This window comes from Heterocephalus glaber, unplaced genomic scaffold (genome assembly GCF_053883595.1).
Source record: "Heterocephalus glaber isolate CG9 unplaced genomic scaffold, H.glaber_assembly_v1.0 deba00000470, whole genome shotgun sequence".
NCBI lineage: Eukaryota > Metazoa > Chordata > Mammalia > Rodentia > Bathyergidae > Heterocephalus > Heterocephalus glaber.
In genome coordinates, this window is record NW_028258145.1 from 8,358,819 (window position 1) to 8,380,911 (window position 22,093).

The 22,093-nt window shown below is 36.8% G+C and overlaps 1 long non-coding RNA gene across 2 annotated transcripts in view; it reads left to right on the forward strand.

The window, feature by feature from the left end:
- LOC147829756 (uncharacterized) overlaps positions 1–22,093 on the forward strand; it is a 211,655-nt gene that overhangs the window by 160,700 nt on the left and 28,862 nt on the right. Inside the window, exons 1-2 of one of the 2 annotated variants that reach the window (XR_015448375.1) lie at positions 9,449–10,597; positions 12,049–12,165. This is a non-coding gene — a long non-coding RNA (uncharacterized LOC147829756). Of the gene's footprint in view, positions 1–9,448; positions 10,598–12,048; positions 12,166–22,093 lie in introns of those variants that run through there. The other variant, XR_015448376.1, reaches the window with a different exon arrangement.

Below are 22,093 nucleotides of genomic sequence, written 5' to 3' on the forward strand. Positions count from 1 at the left end.
CTGCTTTCATACTTCAAAATATTCTTGTCTCAACTCCAGATCAGCCTTTGCATGAAGAATTCATCTGAGGGAATTTTCTATTTCATATAATTCTACTTTGAAAATAATTTAACATCATCACGCTCAAACATAAGACAATGTAAGGAAGAAGATGCCTTGCATAGTGCTATTACCTTCCCTTCTTCCCACATCCTTGCTTCATTCTGGAGCCTACCTCTATCAAGCATTTTATCCATTACAAATCAAACCTTTATTCTGACTACAAGAGAAGCTAGTTAAATGTGCTCAACCTTGAATTACAGATGTGTTAATGTTAGTATTTAAGTTTCCAATATATAAATATATAAATTGATCTAAATGGTACATCTATTTCAATATCTTGAGCATCACTAAATGTACAGTTAATAGAAAACAGCCTGTTCCATTGAATATACATAAATTGTGGGGGTTTTTTATGGTTTTGTTTGCACATGTACACTTCTACAATAAGTCCTATTCATAAAACAGTATTTTTAAAGTAGACTAGACACATCTCTTACAATCACTGTACATTGCTACTCCACTTAAGGAAAGATGGACTCCTCTGTCACTCATATTCCTTTGTTAGGGAGATGTCCCTAGCTCCACATGTACTTAGACTACAAGCAAATTCTGAATCCATACCTCTTTGTTGACTTAGAATTATATTCTATTCATTTTTGCAGCCAGCCTAAGAAACTCACAGCTAAGTTAAGTGAACTCCTGTGAAATGCAACCTAGAGAATTACATGATAGCAAGAGCTAACATTTATTGAGTGCCTGGCCTGTGCCAGGGAAAGTTTTGAAACTTGACATTGTGCCAAGTCTTGCTCACAGTCCCATGGGTACAGCCTACTCACCTACTTTTCATAGGTAGGAGGACTGGGCTCAGGAGGTGCAGTGTTCCCCAAGCCACACATAAGAGATGGAATCAAGTCTCAAATGCAAATGGGAAGGCTATAGACTAGGTGATATTTAAAGTCACAAACAAATACAGTAATTAAAATTAAAGAAAATTAAAGATTTAGAATCCCAGTTTCTCTAGCCGAACTTCTCATGGCTGGTTGGCTGGTGGCTTCCGAATCAGGTAGGGGACATAGACTTCTCCACAATCACAGAAACTCCAGTTGGATGAAGCTCCTCTAGATCACTGCCTTGCCAAAGCACTAGGAAAACAGCTCATTCATGAGTTTTTGTTTTAAACACAATAGCGTTAGTGTATAAAGGACACTGCAGTATTAGATTTGTGTGTTCTCCCTGTTGACTGCAATTAATACTTCCTCATAACAACCATTATACAAGCAAACAGTTTTCATTGACTAAGCTGAGTGACAACATTTGCATTCTAGGCAGACACTAAATAATGTCTGAAATATCATGGAAATGTGCTGAGACAATTAAGCAAATTAAAAGTAGTGCCAACCTGTCTCACCAAGGAAAGATGGCTCACAAGAAAGAGTGAAGGAATTATAAAATCAGAGTTAAGCAAAAGACAAAGTTTCTGCTTACTCACCTTTTAATTCTTAAATAGCAATGGAAACACTTGTGATGTGGACTACAAATACCATAGTTCCGAGATATTTTTTAACAAAGACAATTTGATATTTCATAGACTTAAAATTGGGGGATACATTTTTGAGGGTTAGTATCTGGAAATAAAAAAATACATAGCAATTTAGGAGTTAACAATAATTTTAAAATATTTTTTATTTTCCAAAAGTTTGCACAGATTCATTTAAATAGAAAATGCTCCAGAGGAATAGGAAGGTTAATTTAGTTGAAACGCAACCTTGAGAATGAGAGAAGGAAAAAACAAAAGGCAACTTCACTTATCCATGATGGTACTAAAATACATTTCAAAATATAACAAGTGAGCTAAAATTTTAAAAAGCAGTATGATTTCTATGTAAGGGTGTAATCTAGTATCATATGCTGTTGGGAAATTTTATTGTCTGTACAAATTCTCTAATATTAATTTACTTTCACAATTCTAGTTTTAAATCTATTAACTAATTATTTGGTGAGTCCTTTTTGAGTATTTGTTATAATAGAATGTATATAGTCTTTCCAAATAATGTTGACACACAGAACCTGCTAAGACTGTTGGTGTTTGGGTCTGAAGATCATTGAATGGGCAGCAATGTGTATGCCCTCTGGCCAAACAGCACAAGCTTCCTCATTAGCAATCATGGAAACTACAAGTTTCTTGCTGTTTGGAGTGTTAGGCAAAGAAAATGTATTTTGTCGGCCACTAGACCTTTTAATAAAGCCTCTATAAAAATGCCAAAAAATGTATCGGAATCTAAGATGGCAGCATGCAGGCCTTTTCTGCCTTCCTATCTAGCTAAGTTCACCCTCTCTACCCTCCCACTAGGAACTCCAGAGCCCAAGTCTATCTGGAAGACTCTAGTCCAGGCATAAGGAGTGATTTTTTTTTTTTTAGCCATTTCTGTTGGACATGGTTTCCTCAGACAAGGGAGTGCTACAGACTAAGGTGACATGAGCCAGGTACCTGCTGCTCTGAGTTCCCAGGGATTTGCCTGGAGGACCTTTTGTTCTAGCTGTTGTTTGATGGATGTGAGGAGGGCCAAATTTAAGATGTCCAGCTTTATTACAATCTGAAATACTTACATGATCAAGAGTAAAATTCCATCCAATCATAACGTCTCTGCGCTGACTTCCAAGGGTAAATGTTGAAGGGTAACAGCATCATGGGAATTACTATAGCATGAAATTAAAAACACAAAGTAAGGTGAGTGTAGAAATGGACCAACTTTTTTTTTCAGTATGTAAAAGGTGATATTTCATTTTTAGAAAGGATGGTAGAAGTCTCCATTTCTTAAAATTTTATCCTAAATCTTTTCTGCTTGGATTGTCTTTGCCTGATTTCTTTGCAGAGTATAAATTCATAAATATACAGCATAAAAAACTGGTGGTATCTAATTCCCAGCAAAAAACTCCAACTATCAGGAGCCAAAACTGGATCTACTCAGGGTGAATAAATGCTTAGTGAACTCTAATTTTTACATTGTTTTACATAATCACATTTCAGATCTAAAGAAACTAATGAAAGGTTACTTTTTATCTCTGAATGTTTTGTCAAAAGGCTTAAAAGAAAAATCATGTATGTATATACTCCAAAATCATTAAAGAACAAGAAAAAATTCAAATTGCTTATTAAGAATTGATGACATTAATTTAAATTTAAATTTCTTGGTATAGAAAAATTGAGATCACTGAATAAACTGATAATTCCATCAGATTTCAGATTTATATCAGTTAATTCATTTGTAATTTTAAATTGCATTCGAGGGAAATTAGGAAACATTTTAAGTTCATATTTACTCCAAATTTCTCAAGTTCATAAATTCAGACAGTTTCACTTGAATCCCCAAATATCTTAATTTGCTTTGAAGAGAAAGTATTTTTTTTTCTTTCATTCATATAATTCAAAACAGCTAAACAGATTCTACTTCAACAATTTAAATCATTCACATGTGAGAACAAATATGGAAAATCTAAGCCCCAAACAAAATTGCAGACTTAAATTATAATGATAATTTAAAATGTGTGTGATATAATTATAGTATAGGGTCTGCTATAATGAGCTCGGCAATACTCTATCTATACCCAATGTGTGAGGACGGTGGTATTAACTATGCCTTTCTCTCAGCATTTTTTTACACATTTCTGAATTATGATACCTGTGCCAGAATCACTCTACTGTATCAAGGATTTTTTGGATGTAGACATGAATTTTTTAAATTGTCAAAACATGATGGGGCAAACTTTCATTTTCTACATAGGATCTACTAAAATATGAATATCAACTATGTATAAATTTTAAATGTACAAAGTTAGTAATCTCATTTTGAATAAATATAAGAAAGTTGAAGATGTATAAATTGATAATTGGTGATAATTTTATATAACCAAAGCAAATCGCAAACATAATCATGAAACTTAATGATCATTGTCTTTCCACATAAATGCTTGATTGGCTTTTTACACAAATATTTTTCTTTTGAACATGTAAAAGGAAGCCAAGGGCCTGGGATTTAGCTCAGTGATTTCGCTGCCTGCTGAGCAGGCTCAAGGACCCGCATTCGATCCCTGGTACCAAAAAAAAAGGAAGTAAACCATAATATAGACCTTCTTTTGAAAGTTATATCTTTTTTGACTATTAAATTAATGCTCCATTATCAAAGTGACAATTACAAATACAATTAATCTATACAAAAGTTAAGGGCAGTCAGAGAAAACCGTTACACTTCCAGTTAGGATTAGCACAGGAGGAACTATCCTATTTGTTGTTTGATAAGAAAATATGGCTTAAAGGGCCGGGAATTTAGCTCAGTGGTTTCTCCGCCTGCTGTGCAATCGCAAGGACCTGAGTTTGATCCCCAGTACCAAAAACAAAAACAAAACAAAGAGTCTGGGATCCCAGGGTGAATGACCTCTTTTACAAGATCCCAATGATGAATGTAACTGTATTTTATACCGAAAATATACCAATAAACTTAATAGAGAAAAAAATAAATAAATCCTCATTTAAAAAAAAATATTGCTTACATTAAAATGTCATTATTTCCAAGTTGAGAGAGAAAGTCAGGGCTGAGTTATTACTTTGCCAGTAATGAGCAATGCACTGTGAACTCAAGAAATAAAGTAAGCATGATATTCAAATGTATATATGCAAGAACTCATCCACCTACTCATCCATCTACCAATCCAGCCAGCCAGCATCCAGCACCCATGCACTGTACACAATTCCTCCATCTACCATCCATCTACAGTCCATCATCCACATCCATCCACCATCCTTCCACTACCCACCATCCACCATCTACCATCCATCCACTATCCATAACCTATGTACAATCCACATCCCACCATCATCCATCCATCCACCACCTACCATTCATTGTTACAATACACAAACCCCAGGGCTAAGGAAACAAAGGAGAAAGAATGATAGATATAGCTTAATCCCTAGTGGGGAGACAGGCAGATAGTCTCTCTCTCTCTCCCTCTCTCTCTCTCTCTCTCCCTTCCTTCTTCTCTGTCTCTTTCTCACTCTCACATTCCATCTCCCACAAGGCATTTGAAAAAGTCTGAGAAATTCCAAAAGGTGGAAGCAGAGCAGGATTCCCAGGAAAGTAGAAAGAGCTGAGTTAAAGGGTTTGGTGAGCCAGTGGCCCCTCATGATGACATCACCTCCTGCACAGATTAAGCATGTAGCTGGGCTTCATAAATATTGAGCATATAGAAGGGGAGAGCAAAGTATTTCCAGAAGAGCGAACACAGGCAGGGATTCTTGAGGCTCTGGCGTGGGGCTGCAGGTGTGGCTGAGGTATGTGGTAGGTCTAGAGTTATAAGATCAAGTAAGGAAAGGAAGCTGCAGAGGTACAGAGAAAGGGGAGAGCCAGATGGTTAATCAGATGAAATTTAGGAAAGCTGACGAGATAGCATCTCCTGTACTTTGAACTTTATTGAAAAAGACAAAATTATGTTTGGACACAGACATGAATCAATAAAAGAGCAGGAAGATCAATGCAAAGATGGAGAATGGGGTTTTGAAATAATGTGTACCTTGTATTATCTCATTCTCCCATTTCAAAGAAATCTTCACTTTTTCACAAGTAATTGTTGTACAGAAATAAATTGTCCTGCTAACAGTGAGTACATTTTCCTGGTACCTAGCAGGCTTTTAACTGTGACCAGCTTCTGAATAAAGTGGTGCCCATTTACCTGAAGAAAGTGGTATCCTCTCTACATCTACTCGATTAACTTGCTGTTTCCAGCAGCGCTCAGCCCCGGCCTAGCCTGGATGCCAGGTGTGGCCCTCCCAGAGTAGAGCATGGCGACCCGCTGACCTGTGCCCCCTGGGCTGCCTTTGTATCTTGAGTCCTTGCTTTTTTTTCCCCTCTCTCTCTCTAAACCCCAAGAAGCTGTGGGCCCATCAGGGGCCACCTCCTGTCCCCAGTGCCGCCCACTGTGGACTTCCTGGCTCACCCCTTCCTCTGTTTCTTGACCCTGACTTTGGATTCTGATTCAAGTTCAGGTGACTCCTCTGGTCCTTTCTGATTATGGCTGGATTTGGGAGCTACCTGTCACTTTTCATTTACTCTCCTCCAAAATTCTGATTCAGTCCTCCTGACACAGACCTACCACCTGGGATTCTGGCACTGATTCCATCCTTGAAAAAAATCTTCCAAGGTTTATTTATATATTTATTTCTTTTGGTCTTGTAGATCACATCGGCTTTATTCCTAATAGAGATAGTCCCCAATTTCTAACAATCTGCAGCCTGGACAAAGCCTGGCATGCCACAGAGCTCTGCCACATGGAGCTCTGAGGCACATGCCCCACTTAGGTAGAACTTGGCACATTGATTCCCGGGACGGGCTGTCTGTCACTGGGCAGGCAGGCCCAGGGAGGCTGCCAAGAGGTGCCTGGTGTGGGCCTTTAAAATGCAGTTTTATTCAAACCAAGCACGCTTAGAAGCAAATTATATATATTTTTGTAGTTTTAATACAATAATCTTTTAAAATTCTTACTAAGAATCTTGAGTGGGTACAATTTTTTACTTTTAGTTTTAGTTTTTTGCCTGTCTCCCTGTGATTTTGGATTGTACAGGCTAGAGTGAAGTTGTGTATGAATATAAGCACAGAATCCTCTTTCCCAGCAGCAAATTCTTCCTAAGAGCCTGATGGTTCTTGTGGTGAGAAATATGTGAAATAACTCTTTTACAAAGTAATAGAAGTTTTAAGTCAAATTATGCTAATTTCTACATAAATAGACACAAATTCAGGGAATAATAAGATGCAGTATGAATCATGCCCCATCTTAAAGACTGCCCTCATAAAAGAAAAACAAAACTATCTAGTTAGGAGACAGGAAAAAAATGAAATGCTAAATGATTTCTTAATTGCTAGTTAAGGTATTAATCCACATTGAAGAGAATCATCCACTAATAAAACCACCTGTCTCTCACTTTTTCAAGACTTTCAAACAAAACATTAATTTTCTTTTTTATCAATAGTGTAAAACCTGGTATTGTTGCAGCTGTGTTCTGAGGATTTATTATTTCCAGTATAAAATAAGTTCCATAACATATTGTATAATTATATTATGTAACATATGTAGTGGACACAATGTCTCCTATAAAAAATAAACCACATAGAGCATAGTTCGCTTTATGACTTTATCCAGAGCTTTGGAGGAATTTGGTGTTGTTTCAGAAGTATAGTTTTGAATACAATTTTTTTTAAATATCATTTCTCTATAGTCATCTAGTTAACAGCTACTGTTGTGTCTTTAAATATCAAGTGGCACTTATGGCTCTTTTAAAATATTTGAAGAGAGTTTTTTTTCACATCAAACTGTTATTTCTCTCTTAGAGAAAGTTTCAGTTTCTCAATACTGATCTACCTCAATGGCCAGCCACTTCCCCCACCACAATACCATGTGCAGTTTTAACTGACTTGCTTGAAAAATACACATTCAAAACTGAAATAAATCAGAGGAAAGTAAAATATTTGCACATAAAAGTATAGAAAGTGTTAACCAAATTGCCTATAACATCCTTTCTGTTAATTCCATCTGTGTGCTGCTTCTCTTCTCTCACCCTTCCTCTCCCCTTTTCTTTCTTTGTGCTATTTATTCACTGATTTGTTCTGTCATTTTCTTTCTCATTTTCTCTTTTATTTCTACTTCAGCCCTAGTGCTCCTAGCTCCAGAGTCTGGGCTTTCTCTGGCTATTCAAGTTGAGGTTCTGCCTATCCACAGTACTAAACCTACCCTCATGCAGCCAGGATTGGAAGGGACACAGGACGAGTATGGGAATGGATGGAGATGATACGGTGCATTTCACCTTTATTTTTCATTGTGCTGTGTTGTTGTTATTTTGTACAATGAGAGTTCTGAGCTGCTGTATGGTCAAACTAGTAGAGTTGCTGGGTCTGTTGGCAGTTGTTGAAAATTAAAGAGCAAACATTAGTGATTCTTTTGGGTTCCTTGTGAATTGTCCTAGTGAGTCGCTTTTCTTTATTTGCTTTTTATGTGTCAGGGTGAGGCTGGTGCCCCAGATGCCTGCATGAGTAGAGAATCCAGTTCACACTTGTTGCACTCCAGTTCACATCCCCTTGTCCTTGAAGGACCTGACCTGCAAGATACATAGGGTCTTTCTTGCTGTGGGTGCAAGAGGATGCCACCACATCGGCAGAGCATCCTGGCTCTTGGATTCCTGTAGACAATTCACAAACTTGCTAGGTTGTGATTTATGATTTGTTTTTAAAATTGCAAAATCACTTTGATGTGAACTCCTGTTCTCTGAACCCATTCCAGATGTGTTTCAAACACCAGATTTACTAAACAAAAATGCTTTAAAATAATAATAATAATACTGGTGAATATTTAAAGAAAGAGACCTCATCAGTCCTTTGAGCTTAACAAACAATCTTGCAAATTTTTTTTTGGTTGGTCAAAATTTGTTTGGCCAAGCATTTCTCCCTTAATTTTTAAACCCCTGAGTATTTTTGGGGAAACATAATCCATATGTTTCTGGTTCACTGCCTCTTAAATCCTTAAAATGTTGTTTTCAAAAGGTTTTTAGTCCTAAACGTGTTTTATCAGATAATATGCAAGATCTCAAAAGTGTTTTTTTATCTCAATTTGGAGATCCCAGTGGACACAAACTCACATGCCCAGAGTTTGTTTCTAAATTTAACATAACAGAGCTTAACTGAGGTCTACAGCTGCCCAGCTGCAGCCAGTAGTTTGAAAAGTACTATGTTCCTGGAAGAACACATGTGTTGAATGGAATGTACAAATAAAAGCACACCAGAAAGAAAAGTTTGAGGAGTATATGGCAAGGCCAAGGAATGGCTAGTGTATATAAATTTCTATTTGATTAGTTTTCCTTTACTTGTTAATTCCCCTGGTGACTATTCCTCAGGACTTTCAACTGTGGTGTTGTATCCTAGTTAATTCCATTATGCATACCAAAAAAACCCAAAAAACAAAAAAGGAAGAATAAGCTTGTCAAAGTGAAAAATGTACAGAAATAGACACAAGAATGTATTGTCTAGAATGCATTTGTAGTTTGCATAACTCAGTAAAAAAATTATTCATTGCCAGTTTATTTGATTTAATAACATCCAAAGTGTAAGGTTATATGGAATAAATAGCTAATTGGGTTAATTTAATAGCAGGTTAAATCTTTTATTTTGTCTAAAAGGCACGTTAAAGTAGTGCAATATCCAAGTGGTCTTGGAAATCTAAAGTAGAGTTTCTTGAGGAAAAAAAAAAAAAATATATATATATATATAGCTTTCTCACTGCTGGCTTGCTTCCAGATCACCGCGTGAAAATCTAAGCTGCCTGTATAAGTGCAGAATTTAGTGTTGGGTCTTAAGGTTTTGTTTGGCATTCTGCCAAAGATGTTATGCTTTTAGCTGGGAAAATTGCCTAGAAGTTAATTGAGAGGAAAACACTAATATACAACCTCCCCCCCCACCAAGAAAAAAAAACCGTGGATATGCATATGGTGCTGTTCATTGATAAGATTTGTATGTATACAATGAAGACTGGGAGTAAAGTTGCTTAGAAGGGATTTTCACTGATTATCCACCCACCATGTCTGTCTGCTTCTTGGAGAAGTCTGCAGGTTTTCTATGATCAGGATTTTTCCCCAGCACCTGCCCATTAGAGGCATAAGGTCACCGAGATCCTTTTAAAGATGTTACTGAGTAAAGGGCAAGTATTATTTAGGAATTCAAAAGAGTATACATATTAATTCCATCTCCTAATCAAATATTTTTAAAAGGACGTTTTAGTGCAGGATGTCGATTTCTTCTTTTGAGGGGAGATGGGTGGAATTTGCTTTCTCTATGAAAAGAAGAAGGAGCCTCATTTGAAATTATCTTACCCCAAGGGCGACCTGTGGCTGGGACAGTTCTCAGACTCAGTCTCCTTGGGGGTCTGGAGGAAGATTTGTCCCCACTTCCTGGCTTTCGTTCTCCGAGTCTCAGTACCTGAAAGTTGAATTTCTCAGTCTGGGAGCTAACGAGTGTTCTCTCCTGAACTTTCCCTCTAGAGCTCTTTTATATAATTCTCTTAGTCTGTGATCTTTTCCCATGTGTAGGATCCACACATCCTCATTTTTATTTTCTGATCAAGAATTGTGAGAGAAAACCATCCGAGCTCCCAAGGAATTGCTGCTGTGTTCCCCTCTTCAAAACGAAAGTAAACAAGACTGGTTGCGCATCTCTGTTTGTTATTCCTGGGAGGTCAAGACTTATCTGGGGAACTCACTAACACTATTTTGCCACATCAGGAATTAATCCAGTGTCTGGCAATGTCTGTCCATCCTCCATCTCTACCTGCCTTCTTCTTCGAAGATGCTTTAAACCTTGGATAGAAAAACAGCTCTTCTCAAAAATGGAGTCCAGCCTGAAGCTCGAGAGCCCTGCTTTGAGATGACAAAGCTCACAGTGAGTGGCTTCCTGGTCACTCTCAGAGCCTGTCTCTATGGTGCTCACTGTGGTCTTGGAGAAACGGCTTAAAGGGGAGAGAGGTAAAGACAGAGGAACAAAGCTGGGGTGGGGGTGCGCCTGGGGCTAGAAAGCGAGGGAAAAGTGATCCTTTAATTCAGGCGAGTGGGCTTTTGTACCTGCACTGTATCCTTTTGATGTGTTAAGATAGAGAGGACATGAGTAGGGAGGAGACAATGGAGTTTGCTACTGTATGAATTCCTTCCCCCTTATACTTAATCCTGTCCTCATTGGGGCCTTGAGGGGAAAGCTGATAATTTTGGTGAGCCCTCAAAGGGGAACTGTGGCTTGAATTCCTGCCTGTATCCCATTGATAATGAACAGGACTAATGAATGCGGGTAAGTGGTAGGAATCTGTGACCAGCTGCAGCGGGGCAGGTAATACAGCTCAGATTTAATTGGGAGCAGGTATTGGAAGGCTGTATTACTTTAATTGGTGAGGGGTTTTCTAAATGGAAAGGACAAAGTATAATGGACAAATTGTGCCGTACAATAGCACTTAAGCTGGGATTGTATGCATTCGTTAATCTGCTGAGGAATGAGGCAATTCTAAACAATTTTCTCAGTGAAACCAACTCCAGAGAGCTTGTCCCTTTTGTTCTCCCTTGGGAAAATGCAAGATTGAAACAGAAAATACCTTTACCAAGGCAATCATTTGCCACGTGTGGAAAGCGGATACAGCTGTAAACTATGAAAAAGGGATCTTTGTAGTACAATAAAGGATGGAAAAAGAGATAAAGCTTGGGATAAGAGCAGGCCTGTCACTGCTTCGAAAAGAGGACTAGAGTGATGGCATTTATGGTGACAGATAAGACTCCAAAGAGAACATAGGACAGTTTGGAGAAGAGAACTTGATATTTAACAGAAAGGGCCGTGATAATTAAAAGTAGCATTACATTAAGCTATTACACATATCATTAATGACAGAAGGAAACGAGTGTCTCTACAAAAGTCGATGATTCTTATGAAACCGTCCTTGAAGCCTGACACTTTAAAGTCTGTATGATAGTCAACCTGGCCACATAGGTTGTGATTCTGATTTCCAGTTTCTTTTTAAACTGGAAAATGCAATGGCGTTAAATTCATTCCCTTATCACTGTGAGGCATTGCATGTGGACTGGTGCTCAAGTGCTGCATGGTAGAAATGGATGGACAGAGCCAGCCGTGCAGTGCAGTCATGACCGCAAAGGGTGTCAGGGAGATGTGGGTGGACAATGGCCTCACAGGACATTCACTGTCAGACACATGCGATTGCTTTGTTTGCTTTGATAATTTGTCTTTGACAACATCCAATAGCGGATCTATGGAGTGACATTTGTGCGGGAAAAAATTGCTTCCAGATTTGTGGCTCAGTGAGGAAGGAGCTCTGGTGAGATTCTTTAACAGGATTCTCGGCTGGCTTAGACTTAATGGTAGACAAACAATTGTACTTGAATTCTTCAAGGGATGCTTACACTTGTATATTTCATTACAGGTGGGAAAACTGGAAAGATTGAATGTCCTTGGGAGTTCACAGAGGTTTGGCAGCTGGAGGACAAAAACAAAACGAAGCAGAGAGGGAGTGTTGCCCAGACTTTCCCAACATCCCCAGGTGGGTTTCATGTATTGCCTAATGGGAAGAGCCAGACGAATCAGCTTTCCACCCTAGCAGCAAAGGGCGATTTATCTTACCTCGACTATTGTTCCCAGCTAGAAGCAAATATACAAAGCTACAGTTTATATAAAGAATTCTTTGGAAGCAAAACTATTTTGCTATCTACACTTCTAGATCTCACATATTGGACAGTACAGACGTTGGCCTCAATCTCTCAAGTACAAACTATGATGGGGAAAAAATGCCCTCAGTGTGAAATGATATTTATTCTAAAAGTAAAAAATAAAATCTTTGCTGGATGTTGGTGCATAATAGGAAAATCCTGCTTGGAATGCAGCAAAAGATGCCATAAACTGTAAGATGAACCCAAAAATCAGTCATGTTCCTCAAAGCACGTTCACAACATTTAGACAAGAGACTCGCTATGTGCACATATTTATGAAGATGTTTGTAGGAATGGCAACTGAAATCATTCCTGGTCCTCTACATCAAAGAATTAAAGCCTGTCAGCTTCCTTGGTGGGCAAAGGTAAGACTGAGGTGGAAAATAACAAGCTACAATTCCATGGGATTCTCTACTAAAATTAAGACATAGAAAACCACAATGCTTATCACTACTTAAAAGTCATACACACTTTTACAGTATGCAGGTGTGTGTGTGTGTGTGTGTGTGTGTGTGGTTTGGATATAATAAAGGTTAGTGATGTATGATCATGCTGTAGAGATCTGTGACCAAATCTCAGAATCAAAAAAATTGCAATTATAGTAGGGCAAGTGTGTGTGAAATTCCCACCCAGATCACATCCCTAGAATCAACCTGAAGTATTCTGTACATGAATTAGCCCATGCCAGTTTCTCCCTAAAATAAGAATAGGCAAAGCATGTCTCCCTCAGTAAAAGTCCTACAAGAAGCTTAACTCACAACAATTGACCATTGGCAATATTGACTTATTAAAATATCCATTGTCTCAAGATTAATTTACACTGGACATCTGTATAGAAAAAGAATCTTTACACACACACATGCATGTACACACAGAATTTACTGAGTATCTACTATGAATTATTATGCATGTGCAGCTAGTTGATATTAAGGTCTTCTTACCAAATTCAACAACTATAGTTTCTTTCTACACCATTCAATTAGTTTAACAAAATAGAAATTTCAATTAAATGTTGTAAGGTAGAGATTATATAGATACAATGAGATTCTTTTCTATTATTGAGGTACCCAAAATTACAATCACCAAAGAACCAGGATAGAGTTCCAATAGAACTTGGGAGTGTTACGAGATAACAACCTGTATATTTAGATAATATCTCTTGGGATTTGGGTAGCTCTCCATCATTCTTTCCTCTGCACCTATGAAAATGGTAATGGACACAAAATAACATCCTCCTCCTCTTCACATAAGGAGAAACATTTGGGCTTAATCTGATCCTCAGTATTTATCACTTATGCTATCTATCTATACAAATATATTATATATGTAGCTAGCCCTTTCAGTGAGAATAATGGATCAGAGCTGAGGAATCTCACTCTCATTTTTCTCTTAACCTTTTCTAAACACCCCCATACATAACTATGTGTGGTCAAAAAATAAGTTATAAAATATCAATATTCAAGATTATCATATTTAAGTTCTGTGCTAAAATACATCTATTTAGAGATATATTACTATAAATAATGACTATGTCTGAGGCATTTTTAAATGATATACTTATGCATCAGCATCTAAAATCTCACAAAGTGAATAGCTACTGTTCTATTTTGAGATTATTAAAGATGTCTAGAGTTTATACCGATTTTATACATTTTGTGAGACACAATGAACTTATTCATGAAACAAAGACTTTCTTGTGATAAATGTCCTTCTACTGTTCAAAATAAAGACTGAACCCAGAGGGATGAAGAGGAAAAAAGGAGAAAAGAAATTGAAGTTATTTTGGTTAAAAAAATGTAAAGAATTTTGTATGAAATCTCTAATACAAAACATTGAAAAGTTCTTCCCACTTCATAAAAAGGGGAAAAAATGCACACTAGCATCACATAGTGAAGGAAATAAGGTGTTACTTTTTCAGAATTTGTTATTGAAAAGTTTTCTATGTGAAACAGAAATATTAAGTCTATTCTTCACTCAAGCATTGGGGCTGGAGGTTATTTATTTATTTTTTTGAACAATGCAAGATTATTACTTTTCTGATTTTAGATGTTTTGTGTATGGATATTTCAAGATATATATTCCTGAAGTTCTTGTAGAAGAAATGACAAAAACTATCTACAGAATAATTTTATAACATAGAGAATCCTGTACAATTATGGAAAAAATAATTCTGCTAATTGGCTCATGATTTAAAGGTACAAATGTGTAAGAAGATGTACCAGTCTTGGAAGAGCCAATAGAGATAACAAATTTAATAGATTGACATAATAATATACACATGGGGGGAAGTATTTGTATTTAAAATTCTTAGAGAAATAGATTGTGGGATAGAAATTGTAATGAAAGAATAGAAGGATGGGGGAGGGAGAGCAGACCCTTAAAGGAACCATGAAGAACCCCAACATTATAACACTTGAGCTCAGTTAATAATTAGGAAAAGAATAATTCCATCTTTAGTTAGAAGAATGTCCATTATATTTGTGTTCTTAGAAAGGCAGACCAGTGAGCTTGTTGTATGAGTGTTTTGATTATTGATACAGTGGAATCTGTCAGTGGTCTGACATATGAACAATTTGGATTAATTGGGTTAATGGAAGATTCATCTGCTTTTTCTTATCTATAGCTTGTACACAGGTAACATCCATATCTCAGCTGTATTGTCTTGGCTACAACCAGCCCTCAGGTACCAACTGAGTTTGTAAGTCAAAGGTCCACTATATTTAGCTGCTGAAATTGAAAAAAATGACAACCTATGAATAGTTCCAAGTAATCATTGAGAATAACCAGTAATAATGAAAAGAAAAATAAGTGACTATGAAACACTGAGGCTGATTAGAGAGACAGTAGCCTTCTCCTCAAAGCTTCAGGAAATAATAAGGGAATAAGTAAAGTGTTTCTTGACATGTAAAAAATGAAAACCCTTGGACATTCCTCAGCGAAAGGACAGAAAAGTAAATTCTTATTCCTCAAACACAAATGTGAAACAGCTGAATGCAAAGTTACAGCAATAGAGCATACACAGACTGAGAAGAGTCTCTGAAAATTGTGTGGAAAAGTGTCACAGCAAATTAACTATAGCAACTTTAATTTAAAATAGCAACAAAATAGAAAACACTCAGAAATACTGAAAAGAGGATTTCCAGTTACCACATTATAAAAATCAAATGCCAGTTCTCAGCAACTTCAACAAAAACTGCAGAACTTACAAGAAGACAGGAACATGATCCATGTAAAGGAATTAAATGATTGACATAACCTGATATGGGGAAGGTCAGATATTGGACTTACTAGACTAAGACTTTAAAACCACTATCTCAAGTTTGCTAAAGTATATAAGAGAAAATAAAGATGAACAACTAAAGGAAATTTGGAGAATGCAACATGATCAAAATGAAAATATCATCAGCTAGAAATTATCTTTAAAAACAACATTCTGGAGCCAAAAAGTATAAAAACCACAATGAAAAGTTTGTTAGGATGAATCAATAACAGATTTTCAGAAAATTAATGAACCTGAAAGTAGGAAAATTGAAATAATTAAATCTAAAGAGCATAAAAGAAAAACAAATATACAAAAGTAAACAAGATTTAAAATAATTATGGGGTACCAGCAGCAGACCACAAAATATATTATGAGACTACCAGGAGGAATACTAAAAGAAAGAAAGGGGAAGAAAGATAAAGAATATCCAAATATTTCTCAAATATCGATAAAGGCATAAATCTACAGATTAAATAAATTCAGCAATTCATATACATCCAACAAGACCCAGACTGAGACATATTATAATCACACTGTGGAAAGCCAAAAATAGTGACAGGCGTTTAAGAGCATTTATTAAGTAGTAACTTGATATTTGTGAGGTATGAGCAAATAGCTCAGAGAATGTTTAAATTTTTGAAAATTACAGTAAAAGACAAATTCCCATTAGTATTAATACTCCTTAAAAATTCCCCCTCTCTGAAGACAATTATCCCAGTATTCTTGTCATGTTCTGAAGCAGTTCTGGAAGTCCTCATCTGTAAATGTCATTACAATGTGTAATCAAATATTTGGTGAATGTTTCTACAAGGCAATCTTGTCAAAAGATTACAGTGTGTCCTTATTCACTTACCCTACTCACCAAGCCTGGCATTTTGTGACTTCTGGCTCTTCCACCAAATGAAAATGATCATGAAAGGAAAACATTTGAATTGATTCAGGACATCCAGGCAGCAGCCATAGCAGTGCAACTAAAAACATGAAAGAAGACTTCCAGAACTTCTGCAGAAAATGATAATAATGATAGGATAAATATATTCAAAGGTAGTATTCTGATGGGGATGATGTTAATGTGGCTTTTACTGTAATAATTTAAAAAATTTAACATTCATTAAATTTTTTAATCATACTGTGTTTGCAGTTTTGGTCAAGTTTGTATTCATCGAAATGAGGTACAACTTTAGTATGTTATATGTGATTCCTGTGGTAACAGCAAATAAAGCATCTATAAAATATAAGCAAACACAAAAGTAAAAGGAATCAAACATGCCACTACAAAAATCCACTAAACAAAAGAAAGCTATTCTGGAAGAAATGAGAGAGAGGCTGAGGAGGTGAACCTTCTGGGTTCTGAGGTGAACCACTGCCCCCGGCACTGAGGAGGTGAGACACAGTGATGCCAGCAGCAGACATCCCTCTCCCCTCCCTCTGTTGAAATGAGGAGACACTTAAAAAAGGCTCAAAACCAGGCTCCCAGATCACCTAAAGCAACTCCAAAGGGAAACGAGATGGAACACTCTGATATTCAACCACGTGGACTCCCTGAACTGGCAACAAAAGACAATCTGGAAAAAATGAAATCAGGAATAATTTCTCAGATAACAGCAGAGATTGTGCCCATAGTGTAAGACATGATTAATAACTCTAGAGAGGACAAAGATGAAAAAAAAATAGAGGAGCTGAGGAACATAATGGAATCCCAACATAGAAAACAAATGGAATCCATAAAACAGATGCAAACACATTTCCAGGAGATTAAAAACTCCATTGAAAGTTTATGCAGCAGAATGAATCAATGTGAGGACAGAATTTCAGATATAGAAGATAAGATTGCAATTAGTGACCAGGAAGAGAAAAATTGCTTTAAAATTGTAAGCAACTATGAGAAATCAATCCAGCAGCTGCTGGATGATGCAAATAAGAATAATGTAAGACTGATCAGAGACAATGAAGAAACAGGACAGACTGCAGATGACATAAAAAACTGTTCACAGAAATGATGGCAGAAAACTTCCCAGGCAGGGAGAAAGAGCTTGACATACAGATAAGTGAGGCATATAGGACTCCAAATAGCCTTGACCAAAAAAAGTCTACATGTAGGCATATAATAGTTAAAATTCCAGAAACCCAACAGAAGAACAAAATTCAACAAGCAGAGAAAAGAAACAAATCACATACAAGGGAAAGCCCATCAGAATTACAGAAGACTTCTCAATGAAAACCCTGAAGGCAAGAAGAGCTTAGAATGATGTATTTCAAGCCCTAAAGGAAAACAGTCTCCAACCCAGATTGAGGTACCCTGCAAACCTATCTTTCATAATTGATGGAGAAATAAGATACTTCCATGACAAAGAGCACCTGAGGAGCTTCATGAATACCAAACCAGCACTCCAAAAAATTTTAGACAATATCCTAGGAAAAGATGAGGATCACAACCCCAGGATGCCCAGCAGAATGAATCAGTCAGGCATGACAAGAAATTAAATGCAAAGGGGGAGAATCCAACAGAAAGAAAAAGTCAGGACAATAAGTCAATATGTATCAGTTATAACAATCAATGTTAAAGGTCTCAATTCACCAATCAAAAGAAATAGACTGGCAGAATGAGTCAAGAAGCAAGATCCAACAATATACTGCATCCAAGAAATACACTTCAAAAAGAAACTTATAGACTGAAAGTTAAATGGTAGAAAACAATATTCCATCCGACAGGAACCCCCCAAAAAGCAGGAGTAGCTATCCTCTTTGCAGATCAAGTGAATTTCAAACCAACACTGATTAAAAGAGACAAAGCACACTACAACATTGCAAAAGGAACAATCCAAGAGGAAGAGATGACAATCATAAACATATATGCACCAAACACTAAAATACCCAACTACATAAATAATAACAGACATGAAAAATGAAATAAACCCTAATACAATAGTAGTGGGGGACATCAACACCCCACAGTCACAAATAAATAGAACAATGAGACAAAAAATAGCAAAGAAATACTAGAACTCAATCAAACTCTTGAATAAATGAACTTAACAGATATTTACAGAGTGTCCCACCCCACAAAATCAGAATACACATTCTTTTCAGCTGCACATGGGTCTTTCTCCAAAATAGACCACATACTCACTCATGGAACATGTTTAAGTAAGTGCAAAGGAATTGAAGTTATCCCTTGCATATTATCAGACCATAGTGTGATGAAATTGGAGATCAATAGCAAAAGAAACTGCAAGAATTTGATAAACACATGGAAATTGAACAACTCACTTCTGAATAACCAGTGGGTCACAGAGGAAATTAAAGAAGAAATCAGACAGTTCTTACCAATAAATGACAATGACAATACAACATATTGGAATCTATGAGACACAATGAAAGCAGTCTTGAGAGGGAAATTCATAGCAGTGAATATTCATATTAGGAAAACAGAGCCCAATTAAACAACCTGATGCTGAACCTCAAGCTTCTAGAAAAAGAAGAGCAGGACAAGCACAAAACTCAAACAAGGGAGGAAATTATAAAGATCAGAGCAGAAATCAATGCAATGGAGAGTAAGAGAATGATACAAAAACATCAATGAAGCCAACAGTTGGTTCTTTAAAAGAATAAACAAAATTGACAAAGCCTTAGCCAACCTTATTAGAAAAAGGAAAGAAAAGGCCCAAACCCATGCAGTTAGGAATGAAAAGGATGACATTACAATTGACCCAGTAGAAATCCAGAGGATCATCAATACCTACTTTGAGAACCTATTCACCAATAAGATGAAATACAGAAGAAAATTCAGAAGAAATGGACAGATTCCTAGATATGTATGGATTACCAAAGTTGAACAAAGAAGGCCTAAAAATTCTAAACAACCCAATATCAATCAATGAAATTGAAAACATAATTAAAACTTAGCAAATAAGAAAAGGCTGGATCCTGATGGTATCACTGCTGAATTCTACAAGACATTTAGAGAGGAACTACTGCCACTACTCTTTAAAATCTTCAATGTAATTGAAAGGGAAGCAATACTCCCCAATATATTCTTGGAAGCAAGCATCACCTTGATCCCCAAAGCACAGAAAGACCCAACCAAAAAAGAGAACTATAGGCCAATCTCACTAACAAACATGGATGCAAAAATCAGATAACATACTGGCAAATCGAATGCAGAAGATCATCAAGAAGGTCATACACCCTGACCAAGTGGGATTCATCCCAGGGATGCAGGGATGGTTCAACATACACAAATCAATAAATGTAATACACTATATCAATAGAGCCAAGGACAAAAAAAAATGATCATTTCAATAGGTGAAGAAAAAGCATTTGACAAAGTCCAACATGCATTTCTTTTTTTTTTTTTTTGCCACTTTATTAAATTCTTTTATTGGTACATTGTAGGTATACAACACAATTACATTTCTCACTGGGAACTGTACCTTTACATAATGCATCTTAGTCCCTATTTTTTCCCCATTCCTAGCCCTCCCTTCATGCCCTCCACCCTTCCCTATTTACAAAAACTTTATTTCCATTTTTCCATTTCTCAGCATTTTTCCTTTTCCTTCTTTCCTTTCCCCTGCCCCTCTCACTACCCCTACCCCTTTGGACCTTTTCTTCCTATTTTGCATTATTGATTATTCATTCTAATCATTGGTACATTTTAGGTATACAATATAATGACATTCATCATTGGAAATTTGCACCTTTACATAGTTTCTCTTGGTTCTTATTTTTCACCCTTGCCCAGCCCTCCCTTCAACCCCTCCATTCCTCCCTATTTACAAAGATTTTGTTCCTATTTTTCCATTTTCCCATATTAATCCTATTCCCTTCTATCCTTTCCCCTAGCCCTCCCACTTCCTTCCCCTTTGCCCCTTTTCTTCCTATTTCACATTACCTATTATACATTTAGCCCTCATTTACACTTTCAGTTTCTCACACCAGAGAAACTATTCGGTATTTATACACGTGTGTGCTATTTATTTCACTTAAGAGTATTGCCTCAATGTGCATCCACTTAGCTATAAATGTCTCTAATTTCTCATTTTTTATGGCTGAGTAGTACTCCATTTTATTTAAAAAAACACATTTTCTTTATCCAGTCTCCAGTTGATGGGCATTTGGGCTGTTTCCAAGTTTTAGCTATCACAAACTGTGCTGCTATGAACATGGGTGCACATATATCACTGTGGTATGATTCTTTTAATTCTTTGGAGAAGATCCCCAGCAGTGGAATAGCAGGGTCAAATGGGACTTCCAGTCCTAGTTCTTTGAGGTATCTCCATACTGAGTTGCACAGTGCTTGCACCAGTCTACACTCCCACCAGCAGTGGAGCAGGGTTCCTCTTTCCCCACAGCCCCACTGGCATTTGTTATTGCTTGATTTCATGATAGCAGCCATTCTTTCTGGAGTGAAGTGGAATCTCAGCGTTGTTTTCATTTGCATCTCTCAAATGACCAGTGAGGTTGAATATTTTTTCATGTATTTATTTGCTATTTCTACTTCTTTGTCTAAGAAATGTCTGTTCATTTCAGATGCCCATTTTCGAATTGGGTCTTGAAATTTGGGAGGTCTGATCTATGTGGGAAAAAATTTTCACCTGCTCTTCCTCTGACAAAGGTCTACTATCTCGAATCCAACATGCATTTCTGATGAAAACCCTAAAAATAATTGGAATAGATTGTCTCTATTTCAATCTGATAGAAGTCATCTATGAAAAACCAATAGCCAATATCACATTAAATGGTCAAAAACTGAAATCCTTCACACTAAAATGAGGATCAAGACAAGGAGGTCCACTGTCACCACTCCTGTTCAATATAGTTTTGGAAAGATTAGCCACAGCAATCAGACAAGAGAAAGAAATAAAAGGAAAAAAAGATAGGAAACAAAGAAGTCAAATTGTCATTGTTTGCAAATAACATGATACTCTATAAAGAAGACTCCAAGAACTACACCAAAAGTCTTCTAGACTTAATAACCAAGTTCAGTAATGTAGCTGGATACAAGGTCAACACACAAAAATCAATAGCTTTCCTCTACATGAACAACAGATTCACTGAGAGAGAAATAGGGAAAAAAATTCCTTTCACAATAGCACCCAAAACATTGAAATACCTAGGAATCAACCTAACAAAAGAAATCAAAGACCTCTTCCCTGAAAACTATAGCACTCTGAAAAGGGAGATTGAAAATGATATCAGAAAATGGAAAGACATCCCTTGCTCCTGGGTAGGAAAAATCAACAGCGCAAATGGCCATGCTTCCAAAACTGCTATATAGATTCAAGGCAATCCCAATTGAAATCCCAGCAGCATGCTTCATGGTCCTTGAGAAAACAGTCCAAAAATTCATTTGGAAAAGAAGAGACCTAGAATAGCAAAAGCAAATCCAGGCAACAGAGACATGGCAAGGGGTATCACAACACCCAACTTGAAACTTTACTACAAAGCTACTGTGATAAAGACAGCGTGGTATGGCAAAGAAACAGACCTGAGGACCA